The sequence below is a fragment of the Pleurodeles waltl genome, chromosome 12, assembly GCF_031143425.1.
Source record: "Pleurodeles waltl isolate 20211129_DDA chromosome 12, aPleWal1.hap1.20221129, whole genome shotgun sequence".
Classification (NCBI taxonomy): Eukaryota; Metazoa; Chordata; class Amphibia; order Caudata; family Salamandridae; genus Pleurodeles; species Pleurodeles waltl.
The window spans coordinates 240,792,228-240,819,288 of NC_090451.1; positions in this window are offsets into that span (position 1 = coordinate 240,792,228).

The window sequence follows — 27,061 nt, forward strand, 5'->3', positions numbered from 1 at the left end:
CTTATGGTCATGCCCTTTGATGGCACCCGTCTTTTTGGCGACAAGGCGGACTCAGCGCTTGAGAGGTTCAAGGACACCGGGGCTACAGCTCAGTCCCCCGTCCATTCGACTCCCCCTCATCCCCAACAGTCCACCTTCCGCCCCTTTTGTGGCCAAGGAAGGGGCTCCCTGTCGCATCCCTTTCCCAGCCACCCTGCCACCCATGCTGTTTAGCCCCTGCATGGCAGGGGATGTAGAATCCCACTGGCTTGTGGGACAGGGAACCAGAGGTCTTCCCAGTCCACCCCCAAGCCTTCCTAGTCCGTTCCCCCAACCCAGTCCAGTTGCCAGGATTCGCCATCACCTGCCCCACTGGGAATCCATCACCACGGACAGGTGTGTTTTGCAGATTGTCCAATAGGGCTACTCCCTCCCCTTCGAGACTGCCCCTCTGTCCATATCTCCATCCTATGGCCACTTACTGGAGGATCATCTGGCACTTCTCTATGAGGATTTAGCTCATAGGGAGCCTTAGAGGGGGTCCCTGTGCCAGAAGTAGGTTGTAGTGGTTATTCCCAATACTTTCTAGTGCCCAAAAAGGACAGGGAATTACGTCCTATCCTAGACCTTTCGGCCCGCAAGCTCTCCCTCAGAAGGAGATGTTCAAAATGCTCATCCTGGCTCAGGTCCTGTCTGACTTGGACACAGGAGACTGGATGGTAGCGTTGGACTTGCAGGGCATTTATTTCCATATTACCGTCTTGCCTGCCCACAGACGTTACCTATGATTCATGGTAGGTCACGAGTACTTTCAATTTACCATGCTTCCCTTTGGCCTTACCAGCTCCCCTGGGTGTTCACGAAGTGATGGCAGTGGTTGCAGCTCACCTGCTCAGGTTGGAGGTTTCAGTCTTTCCCTACCTTGACTGGCTGTTGAGGGCGGACACGCCCCAGAAAGTCATCTCCCACCTTTAGACTACGGCAAACCTCCTGCACACGATGGTGTTCACTATAAACATGCCAAAGTCACACCTGACTCCCTCACAGATGCTCCTTTTCATCGGAGCTGTTCTGGACAAAGTGCAGTTTTGGGCTTAACCTCCCGAAAAGCGAGTCCAGGATATTCAGGCGATGATTCCGGTATTTCAGCCTCTATCCTGGGTTTCGGTGAAAACGACTAGGAGGCTGCTGGGTCTCATGGCCTCCTGCATCCTGCTAGTGACACATGCCAGATGGCATATGCGGGCTCTGCAGTAGGACTGGAAGTCCTATTGGGTGCATCATCCGGGGAATCTCTCCTACATGGTCCATATCTCGGCGGGGACTGCAAAAGACCTGCAGTGGTGGCTTTCGTATCAGGATTGGACCAGCGCCGGATCCCTCTCCCTTCCCCAACCAGATCTGACAGTAGTGACAGACGCGTCACTCCTGGGCTGGGGCGGCCACAAGGGAGAGGTGCCGATCAGAGGTCTCAGGTCTCCGGCAGAGTTTGGACTCCACATCAGTCATTTGGAGCTCCGGGTGATCGTTCTTGCATTTAAAGCATTCCTTCCCTCTCTCAAAGGGAAAGTGGTGCAGGTCTTCACGCACAACACTACTGCCATGCGGTACTGCAATCTACAGGGCAGAGTGGCATCCAGGACCTTATTTCAGGAGGCTCTGCGCCTCTGGATATGGATGGCACATCAGAGCATTATCCTGATGGGTCAACATCGTTTTCCAAGGCACCACTCGCTCGGCAACGCTTTTAGTCTCAAGTGGAACTCCGGCCTCCTTTATGCCTATACCACTTCTGTCCAGAGTTCTGAAGATAATCAAGAATGACCGGGCCAAAGTAAACCTGGTAGCTCCAGACTGGGCACGGAGAGTATGGGATCCAGAACTACTGAGTATGGCCACCGATCCTTCAGTCAGACTGCCCCTTCAGGAGGATCTTTTGTCACAGCAGCACCGGATGGTTCTCCACCCGAACCTGTCCAATCTTCGTCTTTATGTGTGGAGATTGAGCAGCGACAGTTGACGGCTTTTGACCTTCCACCCGAAGTCTGTGATGTTAGCTTGGAAGCCAGGAGTCCCTCCACCAAAACGGTATATGCCTGTTGGCATACATTTGTGGAATGGTGTACCAACAAGTCTGTTGATCCCCTTTCTGCTCCTCTCTCTGAGGTTCTTTTGTTCATTCTTTCTTTTGCCCAGCAGGGCTCTGCTTTGGGCACTCTTGAAGGTTACTTATCGGCTATCTCAGCTTTTCTTAGATTGCCTGATCAACCTTCCCTTTTTAAGTCTCAAGTCAACTTAAGCCTCTCACCCATTTATTTCTTCTCACTCCATTTATCATGCCTCAGTGGGACCTCAATCTTGTCCTTACTTACTTGATGTATGCTGCTTTTGAGCTGTTACACAATTGTCCCTTATGGCTCCTTACTTTCAAAACTGTTTTTCTTGTTGCGATCACCTGTGCTTGCCGAGTGAGTGAGCTCCCGGCACTTTCTTCAAAGCCCCCCATTTTTGTCTTTGCACCCTGACAAAGTGGTGTTATGCACTAGGGCCTTATTCCTTCCCAAAGTAGTTACACCTTTGAATCTGAGGAGCCACCCAAGAGGGAAACCCTAAATAGTCCTGGAATGGGGATTGGTCACCTAGCCAGGGGATCACCAATCAGGAGGGGGCTCTGACGACATCTGTCTGACCTGGCCACTCACATGCTCCCAGAGGCCTCTGCCCACCTTGGTTTCAAGATGGCAGAATCAAGGGACCCTCTGGAGGAGCCCTCCCTAGCAATGTACCACCTATTTCCAAAGGGAGACAGTGTTACCCCCCTCTCCCAAAGGAAATCCTTTGTTCTGCCCTCCTGGGCTTGAGCTGATAACACAGGAGGTCAGAAACCTGTCTGAGGGGTGGCAGCAGCTTCGGCTGCCCAGAAATTCCCAGAAAGCTGGTAGGAGCAATGCTGAGTGTTCTCTAAGAAGCCCCCAGAGTGCATGGAATCATACTTGGGTACGATTCCCACATGTTTGATACCAAACACGCCTAGGTTCGGAGTTACGCTTATGTAGCTAGACATAGGTAGTGACCTATGTCCAGTACACACGTAAAATGGTGTCCCCACACTCACGAAGTCCATGAAAATGGAGCTGGAGTTCGTGGGGGTACCTCTGCTCATGCTGGGGTGCCCTCACACACAGGTACCTGCACCCTGCCCTCTGGGCTAGGGGGGCCTACCATAGGGGTGAATTACAGTGACCTGGTGGAGTGACCTGTAGTGAAAAGGGTGCATGCACCCTTTCACGCAGGCTGCAGTGGCAGGGCTCCCCATAGGTGGCATAATACATGCTGAAGCCCATGGGGGACCCTACCCCATTCTAGCAAGAAAATGTCTTCAGTAGAGCACAACTCTCAGGCCCCAGACTGTCACTATGAGGGTCTTACCTTCCAAGAGCGTGCCACTAGAAAACTGAAGACAGGGAGAAATCCCAATAAAAGTCTACTTCTTGGCTTACTTCTCCAAGCTGACCAGGACAATGCTGGCAGCCAGGAGGGGGAAGAAGTAGAAACTGACCCTCCAGTCCTAGACAAGGTAGACTTAGGCTTCACTGGGGAGGGTCAGAGGGAACCTTGGGAACACCACAGCCCTGTTAGGAGCACTGCAGATAATGAGAGAGGGTTCAGGTCAGTAGGCCCACCTTCACTCCTAGGGGGTTGATTCAGAGAGTTCTCAGGAGGAGGGATAGATCATCCTCTGTCAACACCCATATCTCCTCAGTATCTGAGGGAACCCACTGCTCCACCTCAGGGGAAGATTTCTTGGACAGGGAGCCTAGGAAACTGAGGTTGGAGGAGGCCAAGCTGAGGCTGCAGCAGCAACAGCTGGCCCTAGATAGGGAGGTCTTGGCAGTGGAGATGAAAAGACATGGTCTGGGGTTAGCACCCTATGGTGGCAGCAATTCGAGCTTTAGGGACACCAGAATCAGGGAGGACTCATGATTCTAGGAACCTAAGCAAGATAGTCCCACCTTACACAGTAGGAGGTAACATTTACAAATGACTCAGTGCTTTGGAGAGGACCTGTAAAGTCCAAAAGGTCCCCCCAAAGGCAGTGGGCAGTACTCTTGTGGCTCCCCTTCTCTGACAAAGGCAGGGACAAATTCCTTACTGTCAAAGATAAAGATGCAGGCAATTATACAGCTCTAAAAAGTGCACTGTTAGATGGTTTTAGTTTGAGTACTGAACAATACAGGATCAAGTTCAGGGAAAACAAAAGGAGTCCTCCCAAGATAGGGTAGATTTTGCGGACTGTTTTGTGAAAGCTCTGGAAGGCTGGTTGCATGGGTGCGAAGTAAGTGACTACCTGGGCTTATACAATTTAATTCTGAGAGCACGTTTTGAATAACTGTATATCTGATCACCTGCATTAGTACCTGGTGGGCTCTGATCTGACCTCTCCCCAAGAACTGGGAAAAAAGGCAGACAAGCATGAAGACGGTGCAATGCTGTAGATGAATAGATGTATTCTTGTGCTCAAAGGGATACAGTCTCTTGCTTGGAAGGATGCACTCCCTTACTTTGGGTGCAGTCTCATGATTAAAGACGTGCACTCTTGTGTTTGGTGGGATACAATGTTGTGGCTGTTAGGATACAACCCCATCTTTGAAGTGGTGGGGGCAGTTTCAAGCATAAAGGGAAGTGATCTCTTGTTTCAAGACATGCAGTCTCGTGTTTGAAGTCATGCAGTCTCCTGTTTAAAGGTAAGGTGCCTCATGCTTGGAGGGAAGCAGTCTCTTGTTTGCCGGGAAGCAGTCTGTTGGCGGGGGTAGGGGGAGGGGAGCAGGCTCGAACTAAGTTGGAGATTGCAGCAAGGGACCAGCCATGTGCTTGTCTTAGGGATGGCCATGGGGCATGTGGACATTTCATTCTGATCCAAAATCAAGCTTTATCCTTGCAGGCAGCAAAGATTGTGTCCTTTCCTCCATTGTTCATTAATGGAGAATTATAATCACACAAAATTAGTTTGTAAACAAAAAAAAGTACCATACAAATAATCAATGTACGTAGTTTCATACCGAGGTTCATAGTGCAGGAAACCAGGATGCAGTCTAGAACCCAACATTGCTTACACTGGGCCCGGCCTGCACGTGGGTGCTCCCCTCCACACACACACCTTCAAAGAAGGAGCACAAAGGGGCAGAGATACACCCAGCCATGCAGTCAAGCATATACACACATGCAAAAGAACAAACACATAAAAACGGACATACCCAAACACAGACATACAAACAAGCACATGCATAGACACGAACGACACACACAGACACTCCCAAGCACACATGTGCACCAAGAACACAGAAGACTCACATTCACTGTCTACCCACAGCGCCTTGAAGAACGTAGGCAACTCACACTACCTCACCAGATAGCACTGCAGTGATGACTCAATGCTGACTTGCAGGCACTAGTTACTGTTGACCTAACCACTCCCCAACATGGCATGTACTAAAGAACTAAGGTCTTGCCCCTCAACGTGCACTTCATTACTTCAAATTAGATTAAATCATCCCTAACTCTTTAACACAGAGCTATAAGGATGGTTTCAAATATGAACATTGTTCACTTACTCCCATCTCTGAGCCTACTGCAAAACCACTAGTTCGAAACACAAATGTTATTCATATGTTTTTGTGCCCTGAGGAAGTGACAAGTTATGAAGTCTTATTTTGAAAAAAAAAAAATGTGACTGATGATGGACTCAAACTACTAATGTGGAATTAAGCATACAAACGTGAGATCAAATATATGAAATAAACAATTCTAGAGTTCAAAGTAGCCTCATGTCCTTGTACAATGCCAAAACACTGATTGATTCATTCGTTGGCTGCTCCTTCCTGCAGGTACGCATGAAGTAAATATTTGGGCTCAAGGTCTCGTGTTCGTTCATTACTGTGGGCATGCAGGTATCTGGCACAATTTCTTGGGTGCACTAAAGTATTTCAATAGGAGGGACAGATGGTGTGTCCGGGGTGTGCCTAGGCTGAGTGCAGCATGACTGACAGCACCAGCAGGTGTCTGATTGGTTGTATACTTGGAGTGTGGTGACAATATGTTTGGAGAGAATGTTGAATCTGTCAGTTCCATAAGAGCCAATGCACAAGGTAGACACGGTGAAGGGGACAGGGGTGCTGAGAAGGTGTGATTTCCCTTATTGTCTTAACCTGGGAGGGGGCTTTCCAGAGTTTGGGAATGAGGGCAGGTGGGACTCTGCTACTTTCTTTGGAGGGTTGAGGGCGCTCCACACCTTGCATACTTCTAAACACCAGGCAATAGCCCACACATTGAGAGCCGAGTCTCAGCACATTTTTCAGTGAGCGCCTGAAGGAGCGAGGAGGTTCATCCCTCAAACCAGCTCACCCACGCCTTTGTCTCATTACTTTCTGTCTACACTCCGGAGTAGTGAAGGGAACCCTTCAGTCTCACTAGGGTAGGTCGGTGAAAGACAACTTAAGAAGCACTGCCAAGTTTTGCCAATCCATCCATGATGTGCTGCTGCAGTCCATATTTTTTCTTCACATTCTGGGACTTGTAGTCGTGTTTATTCATTTGTGAATTCAAAAGGAAAAACCTTAACTGGAGCAGCACACCACGCAAGGACCTCGGAAAATTGGCAGCTATGCCTAAGACTCACATGGGAAAGTGAAAAGCACCAGGGACGACCCACAGAAAGATTTGTTCTGGAAACCACTAGAGTGCGCTAGAGAACAAGATCTATTGTGTCTGGTAATGAACCCTAGATACCCGAGCCAGTGATACATCCCCATGGAGACGAGCCCCACTATCAGCAGAGAAGCAGCCATTGCTCCTGTATGTGATTGGTTTGAAATGATCTCATTGTCACTGAAAAGCGGCCCTCTTTGGGCTCTCTTCTTAAGATAAAGACTGGAGCATGACACCTCTATGCGAGTGTGCGCTCGTGTTTGAATGTGTCTGTATGTGTGTATCTGTGCCTGTTGTGCAAGCAAATTGTAACAATGCACCTAACGTTGAAAATATCATTTATTTAAACAAGGTATGAGAAAGCTCCACATTTTAAATGAATGTAAAAGGTCCGCGCCTTTCCAGAAGCAGAATCCTGCGAATGGAACACGTATGACATGCCAGGACCTCCAGTGTGACGTCACTAGGTGCAGGCTATGTGCAGGGGTGGGGGCTCCTCCGCAGAAAGAGAGGCAAGGAGAGGCAACTGAGGGGGGAGAATGCCGGGAAGAGTGGGATCTCTTTTTGGTTCATCGCAGGATCATTTTCGTGACTAAATGATTGTTTATTTTCAGGAAACGGAATTAAACCCGTGCAGTGCCTGCTCCCCCGTTAAACTGAAGCACGTGGCATCACCCATAAACCTGTGACGTGTGATGACAGGTTGAAAAGTCTACATTGTGACGTGTCCTTGGTATAAGAGGCCGGTATCCAGGCAGCTGCAGCACTGCGCGCGAGGACACCGGAGGAGGCGGACACTGCTGGCTCCGGAGCTGAGGCTAGTGAGAGCCCGAAGCCGCAGGGGCCTATCAGGCTCCAAAACGGACGGCAGGGGTGGGTCCAAGGGCACGAGGTGAGTATATAAACCAAACGAAAAGCGAATTGAAACTGAACTTGAAACCAAACTGAAAACTAACTTGAAACTGGCTTGATACTGGCTTGCAACTGACTTGATACTGGCTTGCAACTGACTTGATACTGGCTTGAAACCCCAGTTTCCCTTCCCCTTCTTCCCTTCCACTCCCCGTTCTCTTTCTCCATCCCCTGCCCCTTCCCTTTCTCTTTCCCTCACCCTTTACCCACACCCGTCCCCTCATTCCCTTCTCTTTTCCCTTCTCCATCCCCTATCCTTAACCATCCCCTTAAACTTTCCTTCCCTGCCCTATCACCCTTGCCTTCCTCATCCCATTTCCTTCCCAGCCCCTTACCCTCCACTCCCCCTCTTCCTACCCTTCCCTTCATTTACCTTCCCCTTTCCTCCTTTCCCCTTCAATTCCCACCCCTTCCCTCCCACTCACCCTTCTTCTTTCACTTCCTTCCCTTCCCTCCTCTACCCTCTGCACCCCTAACATTCCTACCTTCCTTTCATTTCCCTTCCCCATCTTCTTTCACCCTTGCCTTCCTTTAATTCTCTACACTTCCCTTTCCCATCCTCTGCTCTTACTCACCATACTCAAGCCCCTTCCTTTCCCCTCCCCTCCCCCTTCCTTTACCCTTCCCTTCTCTCACCTTCTCTACTTTTCCCCTTTTCCTCCCCTTCCCTCCTGTTCTCTCCCCCTATTCATCCTTTCTCTTCTCCCCCTCCCTCCCCTTTCCCTCCCTTCTTCCCTTTCCTTTCTACCTCCTCACTCTATCCCTTTTTTCCTTCACTTGCCTCATCTTTCCTCCCCCTCCCCCTTCCTCTTCCCCCCTTCCTTCCCCTTGCCCACCCCTTCCCCATCCTCTTACCTTTCGCTTAGCACTACCCCCTAACCCTCCACATCCCCTCATATGCCCCTTCCTCTTCCCCCTTCCTCCCATTTCCTTTCCCTTCCTTTTCCATTCTACCCCTTCCCTTCCCCTTTTCCTTCACTTACCTCCTTTCCCTTCCCCTCACCTCCTTTCCCTTCCCCTACTCTTCTTCTTGCCCATCCACTTCCCTTTCCCATCCCCTTCCCTACCCCTTCCTTCCCTTCCCCTTTTCCTTCACTTACCTCCTTTCCCTTCCCCTCACCTCCTTTCCCTTCCCCTCCTCTTCTTCTTGCCCATCCACTTCCCTTTCCCATCCCCTTCCCTACCCCTTCTTTCACCCTTTTCCTTCTGCATCCCATAGCCTTTCCCTTCTTCTACCCCTCACCCTACCCCTTCCCTTTCCCCTACCTCCTCACCCTACCCCTTCCCTTTTCCTTCACTTACCTCCTGTTCCCTTTTCTGCCCTCTCTCCCTCTCCCTTCCTGCCCCCTCCATTTCCTTCCCTTTCACTTCCCAACCTCTCCCTTTCTTTCCCGTCCAATCTGTCTCCTACCTTTTCTTCTTTCCTTTCCCTCCTTTTCTTTTCTTCCCTTCCCCATCCACTTCCTCTTCCCCTCCCTCTCCTGTCCCCTTCCCGTCTTCCCTCTACCTCTCCTTCCCCACCCTCCTTTCCTTTCCCTTCGCTTTTCTTCCTTTCCTTTCCTACCCTTCCGCATCTCCTCACCCTTTCCTTCTCTTCCCCATCCCCTCACCCTCCACTTCCCCTCTACCTCTCAATCCCCTTCTCTTCCATACCCCACCCCTTCCCAATCCCCTCAACCTAACCTCCCCTTCTTTGCTCCTTCCCTTCCCCCACCCATCCTGTTTCTCTTTCCATTCCCCTTTCCATTCCTTTTCACATCCTTTGTCCCGCCCCCACCCTCTTACCTACCTCTCTCCCCTTGTCCCTCCCCTTTCCCACCCCTTCCCTTACCCTTTCCTTGCATTTCCTCATCCTCCCTTCCCTTTTCTTCTGCGTCTCATACCCTTTCCTATTCCCTCACCCTTTCCTTCCCCATCTTTCTTTCACCGTTGCCTTCCTTTAATTCTCTACACTTCCCTTACCCATCCTCTTCTCTTCCTCTCCATACTCAAACCCCTTCCTTTCCCCTCCCACTTCTCCCCTTCTTTTACCCTTCCCTTCTCCTTCTCTCCTTTTCCCCTTTTCCTTCTCCTGTTCTCTCCCCCATTCATTCTTTCTCTTCTCCCTCTCCCTCCCTTATTCCCTTTCCCTTCTACCTCCTCACTCTACCCCTTCCTTTTTCCTTCACTTGCCTCTTTCCTCCCCCTTTCCTTCCTCTTGCCCATCCCCTTCCCCATCCTCTTACCTTTCCCTTACCACTATCCCCTCACCCTCCACATCCCCTCCTACACCCCTTCCTCTTCCCTCTTCCTTCCCTTTCCTTTCCTTTTCCATTCTACCTCCTCACTCTACTCCTTCCCTTCCCCTTTTCCTTCACTTACCTCCTTTCCCTTCCCCAGCCCCATCCCCTTCCTTCTCCCTTTTCCTTCTGCGTCCCATAGCCTTTCCCTTTCCCTTCTCCTACCCCTCACTCTACCGGTTCCCTTTTCCCATTCCCTCACCCTTTCCTTCCCCTCCCCCTTCTCCTTCCCTTTCACTTCCCAACCAGTCTGTCTCCTCCCCTTCTACCCTTCCCTCTTTCCCTTCCCTACTTTCCTTCACTTTCTTCCCTTCCCCATCCACTTCCTCTTCCCCTCCCTCTCCTCCCCTTGCCATGTTCCCTCCACCTTTCCTTCCCCACCCTCCTTTCCCTTAGCTTCTATTCCTTTCCTTCTCCATCCCCTACCCTTCCCCATCTCCTCACCCTTTCCTTTTCTTCCCCATCCCCTCACCCTCCACTTCCCCTCTACCTCACAATCCCCTTCTCTTCCTTACACGCCCATTCTCCCTTCTCTTCCCCACCCCTTCCATTCCCCATCCCCTCAACCTAACCTCCCCTTCTCTGCCCCTTCCTTTACCCCTCCCCGTCTCCTTTCCTTGTCTTCCCCCACCCATCCCATTTCTGTTTCCACTCCCTTTTCACATCCTTTCTCCCGCCTCCATCCTCTTTCCCACCTATTCCTCCACATGTACCTCCCCTTTCCCCACCCCTTCCCTACCCATTCCTTGCATTTCCTCCTCCCCTCCCTTTTCTTCTGCTTCCCATACCCTTCCCCATTCCCTCACCCTTTCCTTTCCCTTCTTCCCTTCTACCTCCGAACCCTACCCCTTCCCTTTCCCTTACCTACCTCTCCATTCCCCTCCCCTTTTTTGCCCCCTCTCTCCCTCCACACTCCTTTCCTGTCCCCTCCCTTTTCTTTCCTTTTACTTCACTTCCCAAACTTTCCCTTTCTTTTCCATCCCCTTCACTTTCCCTCCCCCTTTTCTTTTTACCTTCTCCTTTCCCTCCCCTTCCTCCTTCCCCTCACCCCTTCCTTTCTTGCACTTTTCTTTATGCCTCCACCTCTCTTAACCCTTCCCCTCACCCTCCCACTCCCCTCCCTTTCGTCCCTTCTCTTCGCCATTCCTTTCTTTCCCTCAACCCTTCCCCTCTCCCTCCTGTCTTGCCTCTCCTTCTCTCTTCCCTACCCCCTTACCTTCCAAATCCTCTTCCCCTTCTGTTCCCCTTCTCTACATCCCCTCCATTTCCGCTGGCCTTCCTTTCCTTTTCTCCTAACCTTCTCCTTTCCCACCTCCCTTCACTTTCCCTCTCCTTTCTTTCTTCCTCTCACTCCCTTCCTTTCCTTCTCTATCTCCAACACCTGCACTTCTCATCACCCTTTCCTTCTCCCTATTCCCGGGCCTTCCCCACCCCCTCACCTCCCACTTTCCCTCTACCTCCCAACCCCCTTCTCTTCCCCACCCCTTCCACTCCCCATGCCCTCAACCTAACCTCTTCTCTGCCCCTTCCCTTACTCCTCCCTGTTTCCTTCCCCTTCTCATCCCTTCCCCCACCCATTCCCCCTTCCCATTCCTTTTCACATCCTTTCTCCCACCCCCACCCTCTTTCCCACCTATCCCTCCCCATGCCCCTCCCCTTTCCCCACCCCTTCCTTCCTTCCCCATTCCCTCACCCTTTCTGTTCCCTTTTTCCCTTCTCCTGCCTCCTGACCCTACCCCTTCCCTTCCGTTTCCTTCACTTACCTGCCCTTCTATTCCCCTCCCTTTTTTTGCCCCCCTCTCCCTCCACACTCCTTTCCTACCCCCTCCCTTTCCTTTCTCTTCCCAACCTTTCCCTTTCTTTTCCATCCCCTTCTCTTCCCCTTCACTTTCCCTCACCCCTTTCTACATCCTCCTCGACGACCTCAACTTCCATCTGTAACAGAACAACGACCCCAACACCACCGCCCTGATTGCCAACCTCGGTCTCAAGCAACTGGTGAACACCCCCACCCACATCGCCGGATACACGCTCGACCCCATCTTCTCCGCCAGCAACCACGTATCCTTCAGCCACTCCTCCGCTCTACACTGGACCGACCACAGATGTGTCCACTTCACCTTCCGACGCGAGACTCGCCACCTCCGCACACAACCCATCCCACGTCAAAAGTGGAACAAAATCCCCAAAGAACAGCTTCTCTCCACTCTCATCGACAACCAACCCACCTTCTCCTCCGACCCCAATGACGCAGCCCTCAGCCTCACGAACTGGATCACTAACTGCGTAGACAACCTCGCTCCTCTCAGACGCCTCCCTAGACAGACCAACACCAAAAAACCTCTCTGGTTCACTGACACCCTTAAGGAATCAAAGAAAACCTGCCGCACTCTCGAGAAAGCCTGGTGTAAGGACCACACCGCAGATAACATGACTGCCCTCAAGAACGCTACCCGCGAACACCACCACCTGATCCGCGCCGCCAAAAGGAATTTCTTCACAGACAGACTGGACAAAAACAGCCACAACAGCAGAGAACTCTTCAACATCGTAAAAGAGCTCTCCAACGCCAATGCCATCACACCCTCAAAAGACCTTTGCAACTCCCTCGCCACCTTCTTCCATCGTAAGATCACCGACCTACACGACAGCTTCGGACACCAGACCCAGCCGACCACCACAGAACCCACAACCCCAGCCATCACCCTCAACGCCTGGACCCACATCAACACGGAAGAGACCAAAGCCACCATGAACTCCATCCACTCCGGTGCCCCCTCGGACCCCTGCCCACACTTTATCTTCAACAAAGCCGACGACATCATCACCCGCACCTCCAGACCATCATCAACAGCTCCTTTTCATCTGCTACCTTCCCTGAGAGCTGGAAACACGCTGAAGTCAACGCCCTACTGAAGAAACCTACGGCTGACTCAAGCAACCTGAAGAACTTCCGCCCCATCTCGCTCCTCCGCTTCCCTGCCAAAGTCATAGAGAAGACCGTCAACAAGCAGCTTACCAACTTCCTTGAAGACAACAACCTTCTCGACCCCTCTCAGTCTGGATTCCGAGCCAACCACAGCACAGAAACCGCCCTCATCTCAGTCACAGACGACATCAGAACCCTGATGGACAACGGAGAAACAGTCGCCCTCATCCTCCTCGACCTCTCGGCTGCCTTCAACACCGTCTGCCACCGCACCCTAATAACCCACCTCCGCTCCACCAGGATCCAAGGACAGGCCCTAGACTGGATCACCTCCTTCCTTTCCAACCGCTCCCAAAGAGTCTACCTCCCACCTTTCCGCTCAAACCCCACCGAGATCATCTGCGGCGTCCCACAAGGCTCCTCGCTCAGCCCGACTCTTCATTGTCTACATGAGCCCCCTCGCTGACATCGTACGCAAACACAGCATCATCATCACCTCCTACACCGACGACACCCAGCTGATACTTTCCCTCACCAAGGACCCCACCAGCGCCAAGACCAACCTGCAAGACGGAATGAAAGACGTCGCAGACTGGATGAAACTAAGCCGTCTGAAACTGAACTTAGACAAAACGGAAGTCCTCATCCTCGGAAACACCCCGACATCCTGGGACGACTCCTGGTGGCCCACGGCCCTTGGCACCGCACCGACCTCCTCAGACCACACACGCAACCTCGGTTTCATCCTGGACCCACTTCTCACCATGACCAAAAAGTCAACGCCGTATCATCCTCCTGCTTCCTCACCCTCCGCATGCTCTAGAAGATCTTCCGTTGGATCCCCGCCGACACCAGAAAGAGTGTGACCCACGCCCTCGTCATGAGCCGCCTGGACTACGGCAACACCCTATACGCAGGAACCACCGCTAAACTCCAAAAACGTCTACAACAAATTCAAAACGCCTCCGCCCGCCTCATCCTCAACATATCCCGCAACAGCCACATCTCCGCACACCTGAGACACCTGCACTGGCTTCCCGTCAGCAAAAGGATCACCTTCCGACTCCTCACCCACGCACACAAAGCCCTCCACAACAAGGGACCAGAATACCTCAACCGCCGCCTCAGCTTATACGCTCCCACCCGTCTTCTCCGCTCCACCAGCCTCGCTCTCCCCGCCGTCCCTCGCATCCGCCGCTCCACGGCGGGTGGGAGGTCCTTCTCCTACCTGGCGGCCAAGACTTGGAACACCCTCCCCACCATCCTCAGGACCACCCAGGACCACTCCACATTCCGGAGACTACTCAAGACCTGGCTTTTCGAGCAGCAGTAACCCCTTCCCCCTAGCGCCTTGAGACCCGCAGGGGTGAGTAGCGCGCTTTATAAATGTTTATGATTATGATTTGATTTCTCCTTCCCCACCTCCCTCCCCTTCCTCTCTCTTCCTCCTTCCCCTCACCCCTTCCTTTCCATGCCCTTTTCTTTACGCCTCCACATCTCCTAACCCTTCCCCTCAATCAATCAATCAATCAGTCCATTTATAGAGCGCACAACTCACCCGTGAGGGTCTCAAGGCGCTGGAGGGGGGGGGGGGTTGTTACTGCTGCTCGAAGAGCCATGTCTTGAGGTGTTTCCTGAAGGTGAGATGGTCCTGGGTAGTTCTTAGGTGTGCGGGGAGTGAGTTCCATGGTTTGGCCGCCAGGTAGGAGAATGATCTTCCTCCGGCGGTGGTTCCGTGGATCCGTGGGACGGTGGCGAGGGCGGCTGAGCAGAGCTGACGGGTGGGCGTGTAGAACGAGAGGCGGCTGTTGAGGTATTCGGGCCCATGTCGTGGAGTGCTTTGTGTGCGTGGGTGAGGAGCCTGAAGGTGATCCTCTTGTTGATGGGGAGCCAGTGCAGGTGTTTCAGGTGGGCGGATATGTGGCGAGGAATGTCGAGGATGAGGCATGCAGAGGCGTTCTGTATGCGTTGTAGTCGTTTCTGAAGCTTGGCGGTGGTTCCTGCGTATAGGGTGTTTCCGTAGTCCAGTCAGCTTGTGACAAGGGCATGAGTAACCGTCTTTCTGGTTTCTGTGGGGATCCACCGGAAGATCTTCTGGAGCATGCGTAGGGTGTTGAAGCATGATGACGAGACGGCGTTGACTTGCTTGGTCATTGTGAGGAGGAAGTCCGGGATGAACCCGGGTTGCGTGCGTGATCCGAGGGGGTTGCATGCGTGATCCGAGGGGGTTGGTGCGGTGCCCAGCGCCGTGGGCCACCAGGAGTCGTTCCAGGCGGATGAGGATTGTCCGAGGATGAGGACCTCCGTCTTGTCTGAGTTCAGTTTTAGGCGGCTGAGCTTCATCCATTCCGCGACGTCTTTCATTCCTTCCTGTAGGTTGGTTTTGGCGGTGGCAGGGTCTTTGGTGAGGGAGCGTATGAGCTGGGTGTCGTCGGCGTAGGAGATGATGTTGATGTTGTGTTTGCGTGCGATGGCGGCGAGGGGGCTCATGCAAATATTGAAGAGGGTTGGGCTGAGCGAGGATCCTTGGGGTACTCCGCAGATGATCTCAGTGGGTTCTGAGCGAAAGGGAGGGAGGCGGACTCTCTTGGTTCTGTCGGAGAGGAACGAGATGACCCAGTCCAGGGCCTTTCCTAGGATTCCAGTGGTGCAGAGGCGGGTTACTAGGGTGCGATGGCACACGGTATTGAAGGCTGCCGAGAGGTCCAGGAGGATGAGGGCGGTTGTTTCTCCGTTGTCCATCAGGGTCCTGATGTCGTCGGTGACTGCGATGAGGGCGGTTTCTGTGCTGTGGTTGGCTCGAAATCCAGACTGGGATGGGTTGAGTGAGTTGTTAGCCTTGAAGAAAGTGGTCAGCTGCTTATTGACGGTCTTCTTGATGACCTTGGCCGGGAAGGGAAGAAGAGAGATGGGGCGGAAGTTCTTCAGGTCATTAGGGTCTGCCGTGGGTTTTTTAAGGAGGGTGTTGATTTCTGCGTGCTTCCAGCTCTCGGGGAAGGTGGCTGATGCGAACGAGCTGTTGATGATGTTCCGGAGATGGGGTGCGATGATGGTGTCAGCTTTGTTGAAGATGTGATGGGGGCAAGGGTCCTAGGGGGAGCCGGAGTGGTGTTCATGATGCTTATGGTCTCTTCTGAGCTGATAGGGGTCCAGGAGCTGAGGGTAGTGGTGGGTGCTGCTGGTTCGGTGGTAGGAGGCGGGGTCTGGGTCCCGAGGCTGTCGTGTAGATCTGTGATCTTTCGGTGGAAGAACGTGGCGAGGGAGTTGCAGAGTTCTTGTGACGATGCAATGTCGTTGGAGCTGGCGCTGGGGTTGGAGAGCTCTTTGACGATGTTGAAGAGTTCCTTGCTGTTGTGGGAGTTGTTGTCTAGTCGCACTTTGAATGATGTCCTTTTGGTGGAGCGGATCAGCTGGTGGTGTTCACGGGTGGCGATCTTGAGGGTTATGTTTTCTGTGGTTCGTTCGTTGCTCCAGGTTTTTTTTGAGGGTTCGGCAGGATTTCTTAGATTCTTTGAGGGCGTCCGTGAACCATGGGGTTTTCCTGTTGCTGGTCCCGCCTGGGGGGTTCTTAAGTGGTGCGAGGTTGTCGGCACAGTTGGTGATCTACTGTGTGAGGTTGTGGGCTGCGTTGTTGACGTCAGTGATGTTGGCTGGTGGGTTCTGGCTCAGTGTTGAGAGGAGCTGGTCTGTAGTGATTTTGCTCCAGCATCTGCGGGGGATTTGTTGTGTGCGATGGTGGTGAGTCTCCCGTTTGAAGGTGAAGTGGACGCATCTGTGGTCGGTCCAGTGTAGTCCGGAGGAGTGGCTGAAGGAGACGTGGTTGCTGGCGAAGATGGGGTCGAGTGTGTGGCCAGCGATGTGGGTGGGGGTGATCACCAGTTGCTCGAGTCAGAGGTTGGCGAGGTTGCCGAGCAGGGTGGTGGTGTTGTTGTCGTTTTTCTCCAGATGGAAGTTCAGGTCCCCGAGGAGGATGTATTCTGGTGAGGCTAGGACGTGCGGGCTGATGAAGTCTGCGATGGTTTCGCTGAATTGCACGCGTGGACCCGGGGGTCTGTAGATGAGTGTTCCTCTGAGGGTGGTCTTGGGGTCGCTGTGAATCTGGAAGTGTACGTGTTCGACGGTGAGGGGTGTGTCTTCGGTGGGTGTCGTGATGTTGATGGTGTTCCTGTAGATGATGGCGATTCCTCCTCCGGTTTGGTAGACACGGTCCTTCCGGGCGATCTTGTAGCCGTCGGGGATGGCTATGGCGATGTCTGGGGCCGAGGAAGCGTTCATCCAGGTTTCCGTGATGAAGGCGACGTCTGGTGCTGTTGTGTCCAGGAGGTCCCATAGTTCGATGGCGTGCTTATGGACGGAGCGTGTGTTGAGGAGGATGCACTTGAGGTGGTTGTTGTTGCGAGGGCCGGTGGGTGGTCTGCAGGTTTGGAGGCATGTGTATTTGCAGGCTTGACCGGTGAAGGGTCCATGGGTTCGCTTTGGGGTGGCTTGGTAGCAGGTGGCTATTCGTCCGGTGTTGAGGGCGTTGAGGGAGGCGGAGTCGTATCTCAGTCGGGTGCTTTGTGTGCGGTGGGGGCCAGGGGTTCTGGTGCTGGGCGCGGTCCAGGTGCGGACAGGCGCAGACAGGATTGCCTTTGGCGCACCAGCAGCGCGCCAGCTGTGCGGCCACACAGCGACCGCCATAAGAGGGTAGGAGGGGAGGAGGGGTCAGCTGGGAGGGGGAGGGTAGGACAGCGAATGGGAGCAGGGGGGCGGGGCCGCACGGGAGGCAGCGGCGGGAAAAAAACGGGGCTGAGGAGCCCGTTGGCGATCGCGACGATCGGAAAATGGAAGGCAAAAAATAGAATAAGAAAACCACTCACACTCACACGGGGTACATGAGAGAAGGGGGGCAGGCAAGCACACGGGGCATAGAAAGCAAGGGGCACAGGCAGTCAGTGGGGAACCAAGGCGGCGATCGTGCAGGCGTTCAGCGCCGATCAGGAAGATAGCAGGTCACAGCGGACAGAGCAGGCGGAGCTGCAGCGGTGGGGAAGCGACCTACCCAAGGGTCAAGGGTTGCTGTCTCTGCCGCGCAGCGGCTGCCATAAGAGGGTAGGAGGGGAAGAGGGGTCAGCTGGGAGGCAAGAGGGTAGGACAGCGAATGGGAGCAGGGGGGCGGGCCGCACAGGAGGCAGCGGCGGGAAAAAACGGGGCTGCGGAGCCCTTTGGCGATCGCGACGATCGAAAAATGGAAGGCAAAAAAAGAATAAGAAAACCACTCACACGGGGTACATAAGAGAAGGGGGGCAGGCAGGCACACGGCCTCACCTTCCATTCCCAGCCCCTCAACCTAAGTTCCCATTGCTCCTCTTCCACTCTCCTTTCCCCCTTTCTCCCTCCCCTTCTCTTCCCCTTTCCCTTCTCCTGTCCCTTCCCTCCCTTTACTTCCCCTTCCCCTCCACTGACCCTTTCCTTTCCTTTGCCTCCCCCTCACACTTCCCTTTCCCTCAACCGTCTGTTCTCTTCCCTTCCTGTACCCCACTCACCTGACCCTCCTTTCTCTCTCCCCTGCCCTCTCTCCCATTCCCCTCCCTCCCCTTCCCCTTTACATTCCCTTCCTCTCTTCCCTTCCCCACCCAGTCACTTTCTCTTCCCTTCTCCTTTCCCTCCCCTCCTGTTCTCTCCTTTCTCCCCTCTCCATCCCCTTCCTTATCCCTTCCCTGTATTCCTTGCCTCCCACCTTCTTTCCATTTTTCCTCCTCCCTTCCCATCCCACCCCTCCCTTCCCCTCAACCATTCACGTCCCTCTCGGGGACGGTAAGAACGGGTCGGAAGTGTAAGGGAAAGGATGGGAGGTCAAAAGGGAAGGGAGAGGGGATGTGAACAGGAAGGGTGGGGGAGGGTTGAGCGGGGAAGTGGAAGGTGAGGGGATGGGAATGAGAAGGAAAGAGCAAGGAAGGGAAAGGGGTGCGGGGAAGAGAAGGAAAGGGGAGAGAAAGGAGGGAAGGCCCGGGAATATGGAGAAGGGAAGTGTGATGAGATGTGCAGGTGTTGCAGACAGAGAAGGAAAGGGCAAGGAAAGGGAGGAAGAGGAAGAAGGAAAGTGAAGGGAGGAAGAGGAGAAGGTGAGGAGAAAAGGAAGGGACTTGGGGAGGGTGGAAAAAAAGGGAAGGGTGAAGGATGGGGAAGTGAAGAGCAGGGGGAGAGGATGGGGAGAAGGGAAGCGGAACGGGAGGGGAAGAGAAGGGGTAGGTAAAAGAAGAGAAGGGGATTGTGAGGTAAAGGGGAAGTGAAGGGTGAGGGGTTTTAGAAGGCAAGGGGGTAGGGGAAGAGAGAAGGGGGGAGGGGAGGGTAGAGAGGAGGGAGAGGGGAAGGGGTGAGGGAAAGTGAAGTGGATGGGAAAGAGAAGGGAATGGGGAACAAAGGCAATGGGGAACAGAAGGGATGAAAGAGGGGGAATGGGAGGGGGGCACGAGGGAGAGGGAAAGAGGGAAGAGGTAATGGTCAGGTTGGATGGGATGGGATGGAAAAGAAAGAGAAAGGTTGGGAAGTGAAAGGGAAGGAAAGGAAAGGGAGGGGCAGGAAAGGAGAGCGGAGGCAAAAAATGTGAGGGGAATGGAGGAGGAGGTAAGTAAAGGGAAGGGGGTAGGGTGGGGAGGTAGAAGGGGGAGAGAAGGGGAAAAGGAAGGAAAGGTGAGGGAATGGGGAAGGGTAAAAGACGCAGAAGAAAAGGGAATGGAGGATGAGGAAATGCAAGGGAACCGTAGGGAAGAGGTGGGGGAAAAGGGAGGGACATGGGAGGGAGACGGGGGAAAAAGGATTGGGCAGGAGGAAGGATGTGAAAAGGAATGGGAAGGGGAATGGAAAGAGAAACGGGAAGGGTGGGGGAAGGGAAGAGAAGGGGAAGGAGATTTGAAGGAGTAAGGGAAGGGGCAGAGAAGGGGAGGTTAGGTTGAGGGGATGGGGAATGGAGGGTGAGGGGAAGGGTTAGGAGATGTGGAAGTGTAAAGAAAAGGGCAAGGAAAGGAAGGGGTGAGGGGAAGGAGGAGGAGAGACGAAGGGGAGGGAAAGGGGAGGGAGGTGGGGAAGGAGAAGGTAAGGAAAAAGGGGTGAGGGAAAGTGAAAGGGATGGGGAAGAGAAGGGGATGGAAAAGAAAGGGAAAGGTTGGGAAGTGAAGAGAAAGGAAAGGGAGGGAGGGGGCAGGAAAAGAGTGTGTAGGGATAGAGAGGGCAAAAAAAGGGAGAAGGGAAGAAGGAAAGGGAAGGAAAGGGTGAGGGAATGTGGAAGGGTATGAGACGCAGAAGAAAAGGGAAGGGAGGATGAGGAAATGCAAGGAAAGGATAGGGGAAGGGGTGGGAAAGGGGAAAGGGGAGGGACATGGGGAGAGAGAGGTAGGAAAGAGGGTGGGGGCGGGAGAAAGGAGGTGAAAAAGAATGGAAAGGGGAATGGAAAGGGAAACAGGATGGGTGGGGGAAGGGAAGAGCAGGGGAAGGAGACGGGGAGGGGGAAGGGAAGGAGCAAAGAAGGGGAGGTTAGGTTGAGAGGATGGGGAAGGGAGAAGGGGAAGGGGTGGGGTATGGAAGAGAAGGGGATTGAGAGGTAGAGGGGAAGTGGAGGGTGAGGGGATGGGGAAGAGAAGGAAAGGGTGAGGAGATGCGGAAGGGTAGGAAAGGAAAGGAAGAAAAGCTAAGGGAAAGGAAAGGAGGGTGGGGAAGGAGAGGTAGAGGGAAGACGGGAATGGGACAGGAGAGGGAGGGGAAGAGGAAGTGGATGGGGAAGGGAAGAAAAGAAAAGGAGGGAAAGGAAAGAAGGAAGGGTAGGAGACAGATTGGACGGGAAAGAAAGGGAGAGGTTGGGAAGTGAAAGGGAAGGAAATGGAGGGGGCAGGAAGGGAAGGGAGAGAGGGCAGAAAAGGGAACAGGAGGTAAGTGAAGGAAAAGGGAAGGAGTAGGGTGAGGAGGTAGGGGAAAGGGAAGGGGTACGGTGAGGGGTAGAAGAAGGGAAAGGCTATGGGATGCAGAAGGAAAAGGGTGAAAGAAGGGGTAGGGAAGGGGATGGGAAAGGGAAGTGGATGGGCAAGAAGAAGAGGGGAAGGGAAAGGTGGTGAGGGGAAGGGAAAGGAGGTAAGTGAAGGAAAAGGGGAAGGGTCAGGAGGCAGGAAAAGGGAATAAGGAAAGGGAACGGAAAGGATGAGGGAATGGGGAAGGGGTATGGGATGTAGAAGAAAAGGGAGGGGAGGAGGAAATGCAAGGGGTAGGGAAGGGGTGGGAAAGGGGAGGGGCATGGGGAGGGATAGGTGGGAAATAGGTTGGGGTAGGAGAAAGGATGTGAAAATGAATGGTAAGGGGAATGGAAGGAGAAACGGGTGGGTGGGGGAAGGGATGAGAAGGGGAAGGAAACGGAGGGGTAAGGGAAGGGGCAGAGAAGAGGTTAGGTTGAGGGGATGGGGGTTGGGGGGTGGGGAAGAGAAGGGGGTTGGGAGTTAGAGGGGAAGTGGGAGGTGAGGGGGTGGGGAAGGCCCGGGTATAGGGAGAAGTGAAGGGTGATGAGAAGTGCAGATGTTGGAGATAGAGGAGGAAAGGAAGGGAGTGAGAGGAAGAAAGAAAGGAGAGGGAAAGTGAAGGGAGGTGGGAAAGGAGAAGGTTAGGAGAAAAGGAAGGGACTTGGGGAAGCGAAGGGCAGCGGAAAGGGAGGGGATGGAGAGAAGGGAAGGGGAACAGAAGGGGAAGAGGATAGGGAAGAGAGAAGGGAAGGCAAGACAGGAGGGAGAGGGGAAGGGTTGAGGGAAAGTGAAGAGGATGGGGAAGAAGAGGGAATGGGGAAGAGAAGGGACGAGAAGGGACAAAAGGGAGGGGAGTGGGAGGGTGAGGGGAAGGGTTAAGAGAGGTGGAGGCATAAAGAAAAGTGCAAGAAAGGAAGGGGTGAGGGGAAGGAGGAAGAGAGAGGAAGGGGGAGGGAAAGTGAAGGGGATGGAAAAGAAAGGGAAGGGTTGGGAAGTGAAGTAAAAGAAAAGGGAGGGGGCAGGAAAGGAGTGTGGAGGGAGAGAGGGGGCAAAAAAGGGGAGGGGCAGAGGCAGGTAAGGGAAGGGGAAGGGAAGGGGTAGGGTCCGGAGGTAGGAGAAGGGAAGAAGGGAAAGGAAAGGGTGAGGGAATGGGGAAGGGTATGGGATGCAGCAGAAGAAAAGGGAGGGGAGGAGGAAATGCAAAGAAAGGGTAGGGAAGGGGTGGGGAAAGGGGAGGTACATGTGGAGGAATAGGTAGGAAAGAGGATGGAGGCGGGGGAAAGGATGTAAAAAGGGAGTGGAAAGAGAAATGGGATGGGTGGTGGAAGACAAGGGATGGAGACGGGGAGGGGTAAAGGAAGGGGCAGAGAAGGGGAGGTTAGGTTGAAGGGGTGGGGAATGGAAGGGGTGGGGAAGAGAAGGGAGAATGGGTGGGGTAAGGAAGAGAAGGGGATTGGGAGGTAGAGGGGAAGTGGAGGAAAGGGTGAGGAGATGGGGAAGGGTAGGGGATGGAGAAGGAAAGGAAAGGAAGAGAAGGGAAAGGAAAGGTGGAGGGCACATGGGAAGGGGAGGAGAGGGAGGGGAAGAGGAAGTGGATGGGGAAGGGAAGAAAGTGAAGGAAAGTAGGGAAGGGAAAGAAGGAAGGGTAGAAGGGGAGGAGACAGATTGGTTGGGAAGTGAAAGGGAAGGAGAAGGGGGAAGGGGTGAGGGAATGGGAAAAGGGAAGGGGTAGAGTGAGGGGTAGGAGAAGGGAAAGGGAAAGGCTATGGGATGCAGAAGGAAAAGGGAGAAGGAAGGGGATGGGGCTGGGGGATGGGGCTGGGGAAGGGAAAGGAGGTAAGTGAAGGAAAGGGGGAAGGGAAGGGGTAGAGTGAGGAGGTAGAATGGAAAAGGAAAGGGAAGGAAGAGGGAAGAGGAAGGGGTGTAGGAGGAGGGGATGTGGAGGGTGAGGGGATAGTGGTAAGGGAAAGGTAAGAGGATGGGGAAGGGGATGGGCAAGAGGAAGGAAAGGGGGGAGGAAAGAGGCAAGTGAAGGAAAAAAGGAAGGGGTAGAGTGAGGAGGTAGAAGGGAAAGGGAATAAGGGAGGGAGAGGGGAGGGAGGGGGAGAAGAGAAAGAATGAATGGGGGAGAGAACAGGAGAAGGAAAAGGGGGAAAGGAGAGAAGAAGAGAGAAGGGAAGGGTAAACGAAGAGAAGGGGAGGGGAAGGAAGGGGCTTGAGTATGGTGAGGAAGAGGATGGGTAAGGGAAGTGTAGAGAATTAAAGGAAGGCAAGGGTGAGGGAATTGGGAAGGGTATGAGACGAAGAAGAAAAGGGAAGGGAGGATGGGGAAATGCAAGGAAAGGGTAAGGGAAGGGGTGGGAAAGGGGAGGGACATGGGGAGAGAGGTAGGAAAGAGGGTTGGCGGGAGAAAGGATGTGAAAAGGAATGGAAAGGGGAATGGAAAGAGAAACTGGATGGGTGGGGGAAGGGAAGAGCAGTGGAAAGAGACGGGGAGGGGTAAGGGAAGGAGCAAAGAAGGGGAGGTTAGGTTGAGGGGATGGGGAAGGGAGAAGGGGAAGGGGTGGGGTATGGAAGAGAAGGGGATTGAGAGGTAGAGGGGAAGTGGAGGGTGAGGGGATGGGGAAGAGAAGGTGAGGAGATGCGGAAGGGTAGGAAAGGAAAGGAAGAAAAGCGAAGGTAAAGGAAAGGAGGGTGGGGAAGGAGAGGTAGAGGGAAGACGGGAAGGGGACAGGAGAGGGAGGGGAAGAGGAAGTGGATGGGGAAGGGAAGAAAAGAAAAGAAGGGAAAGGAAAGGAAAGAAGGAAAGGGAAAGAAAGGGAGAGGTTGGGAAGTGAAAGGGAAGGAAATGGAGGGGGCAGGAAGGGAAGGAAGAGGAAGAGAGGGCAGAAAAGGGAACAGGAGGTAAGTGAAGGAAAAGGGAAGGGGTAGGGTGAGGAGGTAGGGGAAAGGGAAGGGGTAGGGTTAGGGGTAGAAGAAGGGAAAGGCTATGGGATGCAGAAGGAAAAGGGTGAAAGAAGGGGTAGGGAAGGGGATGGGAAAGGGAAGTGGATGGGCAAGAAGAAGAGGAGGGGAAGGGAAAGGAGGTGAGGGGAAGGGAAAGGAGGTAAGTGAAGGAAAAGGGGAAGGGAAGGAAGGGGTAGGGAAGGGGATGGGAAAGTGAAGTGGATGGGCAAGAAGAAGAGGAGGGGAAGGGAAAGGAGGTGAGGGGAAGGGAAAGGAGGTAAGTGAAGGAAAAGGGGAAGGGAAGGGGTAGAATGGAAAAGGAAGGGAAAGGAAATGGGAGGAAGGGGGAAGGGGTGTAAGAGGGGATGTGGAGGGTGAGGGGATAGTGGTAAACGAAAGGTAAGAGGATGGGGAAGGGGTGGGCAAGGGGAAGGAAAGGGGGAAAGAGGAAGGGGGAGGAAAGAGGGGGCAAGTGAAGGAAAAAAGGGATAGAGTGAGGAGGTAGAAAGGAAAGGGAAGAAGGGAGGGAAAGGGGAGGGAGGGGGAGAAGAGAAAGGATGAATAGGGGGAGAGTACAGGAGGGAAGGGAAGGAAAAGGGGAAAAGTAGAGAAGGCGAGAGAAGGGAAGGGTAAAGGAAGGGGGGAGGGGAGGGGAAAGGAAGGCGCTTGAGTATGGTGAGTAAGAGAAGAGGATGGGAAAGGGAAGTGTAGAGAATTAAAGGAAGGCAAGGGTGAAAGAAAGATGGGGAAGGGAAATGAAAGGAAGGTAGGAATGTTAGGGGTGCAGAGGGTAGAGGAGGGAAGGGAGTGAAAGAAGGAGAAGGGTGAGTGGGAGGGAAGGGGTGGGAATTGAAGGGGAAAGGAGGAAAGGGGAAGGTAAATGAAGGGAAGGGTAGGAAGAGGGGGAGTGGAGGGTAAGGGGATGGGAAGGAAATGGGATGAGGAAGGCAAGGGTGATAGGGCAGGGAAGGAAAGTTTACGGGATGGTTAAGGATAGGGGATGGAGAAGGGAATGAGGGGACGGGTGTGGGTAAAGGGTGAGGGAAAGAGAAAGGGAAGGGACAGGGGATGGAGAAAGGGAACGGGGAGTGGAAGGGAAGAAGGGGAAGGGAAACTGGTGTTTCAAGCCAGTATCAAGTCAGTTGCAAGCCAGTATCAAGCCAGTTGCAAGCCAGTATCAAGCCAGTTTAAAGTTAGTTTTCAGTTTGGTTTCAAGTTCAGTTTCAATTCGCTTTTCGTTTGGTTTATATACTCACCTCGTGCCCTTGGACCCACCCCTGCCTGTCCGTTTTGGAGCCTGATAGGCCCCTGCGGCTTCGGGCTCTCACTGGCCTCAGCTCCGGAGCCAGCAGTGTCCGCCTCCTCCGGTGTCCTCGCGCGCAGTGCTGCAGCTGCCTGGATACCGGCCTCTTATACCAAGGACACGTCACAATGTAGACTTTTCAACCTGTCATCACACGTCACAGGTTTATGGGTGATGCCACGTGCTTCAGTTTAACGGGGAACAAGCATTGCACGGGTTTAATTCAGTTTCCTGAAAATAAACAACCATTTAGTGACGAAAATGATCCTGCGATGAACCAAAAAGTGATCCCACTCTCCCCCTTAGTGGGATTTTATTCTTCCTGTCTCCCTGCTGCGGCGGAAACCCCTACCCCGCGATAGCCTGGACCTACTGACGTCACACTGGAGGTCCTGCATGTCATAGGGTTCCATTCACAGGATTCTGCTTCTGGAGGGCGGGGGTATTTTGTAATAATTTAAAATGTGGAGTTATCTCAGACTTTGTTTAAAATAAATATGTTGAACATTAGGCGCATTGCCGTGCTCTAGGCGCGCAACGACCACTGGGTTAATAGGCCGTCAGTTCTCCTCAGCTCCCATGGGCTGGACACGCCGGGCAGGGCTACAGGGCTGAGGCCTACCTCGTCCACAGTGTCTCTTCCCCAGGCTACTGTGCTGTTTTATACTTAGATGAGGAGAGGACTGCACGAGATGGTCGTAGATAGGGAAATGTTAATGGATGGGCCCCATAATCAGCTGAGTGACTGGGGAGAAAGAAGGGGAAACATGGAAACAAGGAGATGACAGAAAAAATATGGTGCTGGGTGAGCAAAGTAAGCAAAAGAGAAACAGTTGAAAAAAAGAAAGAGACAAACTAGAAGAGAGAGCTGGGCACTAATGGAGCGACAATCGTTTGAGAATGGGAAGTGGTAGTTACAGTGAAAGAAGCACAGAGATGGGGGAATCATAAAAACAGGACGAGTGCAAAGAGAGGGATGTACAGGGAATTCAGTGATACAGGATTATTGATGGGGAGAGGCAATGGGGAGGGATGCAGTCAAAAGGGTACTGAGAGGGTTGTGGACTAAAGGTCACGGAACATGAGATGTGCAGGACGCCTCACAGATAATAGAATCTGGAGAACTCGAGATAGAGACAAATATATAGGTGGAGAGAAGGGCAGGTAAAGAGATGAGAAGGGAATATGCATGCGGACAGAGAGGGAAAGGCACCAAATGAACATAAAGATTGAGATTGGGTGAGATTGAAACAACCAGATAGAGAAACAATCGTGGGAGATGTGCACAGAGGGGTGGGGGTGGAGACAGAAGACAGCTGAATAGATGAGTCGACATTTAAACTGGAAGAAAAAGAGCAAAAATTGAGAATCTGATAAAATGGAGATTATCTATGAAGATCAGCAAAGGGGTAGAGTGAGACCTGGACGAACAGTCGGGAATGAGTGGAGGCAGGGGATACCGAGAAAGGGAGACCTCAGCGGAGAGTCATGAATGGGTGGAGGCTGGAGAGTCGGAGGAAGGGAGACCTCAGCGGAGAGTCAGAGGAAGGGAGACCTCGCGGAGAGTCAGGAATTGATGGAGGCTGGGGAGTCGGAGGAAGGGAGACCTCAGCGGAGAGTCATGAATGGGTGAAGGCTGGAGAGTCGGAGGAAGGGAGACCTCAGCAGAGAGTCAGGAATGGGTGGAGGCTGGGGAGTCGGAGGAAGAGAGTCCTCAGCGGAGAGTCAGGAATGGGCGGAGGCTGGGGAGTCGGAATGGGTGGAGGCTGGAGAGTCAGGAATGGAGACCTCAGCGTAGAGTCAGGAATGGGTAAAGGCTGGGGAGTCGGAGGAAGGGAGACCTCAGCGGAGTGTCAGGAATGGTTGGAGGCTGGGGAGTCGGAGGAAGGGATACCTCAGCGGAGAGTCAGGAATGGGTGGAGGCTGGGGAGTCAGAGGAAGCGAGTCCTCAGCGGAGAGTCAGGAATGGGTGGAGGCTGGGGAGTCGGAATGGGTGGAGGCTGGAGAGTCAGGAATGGGTGGAGGC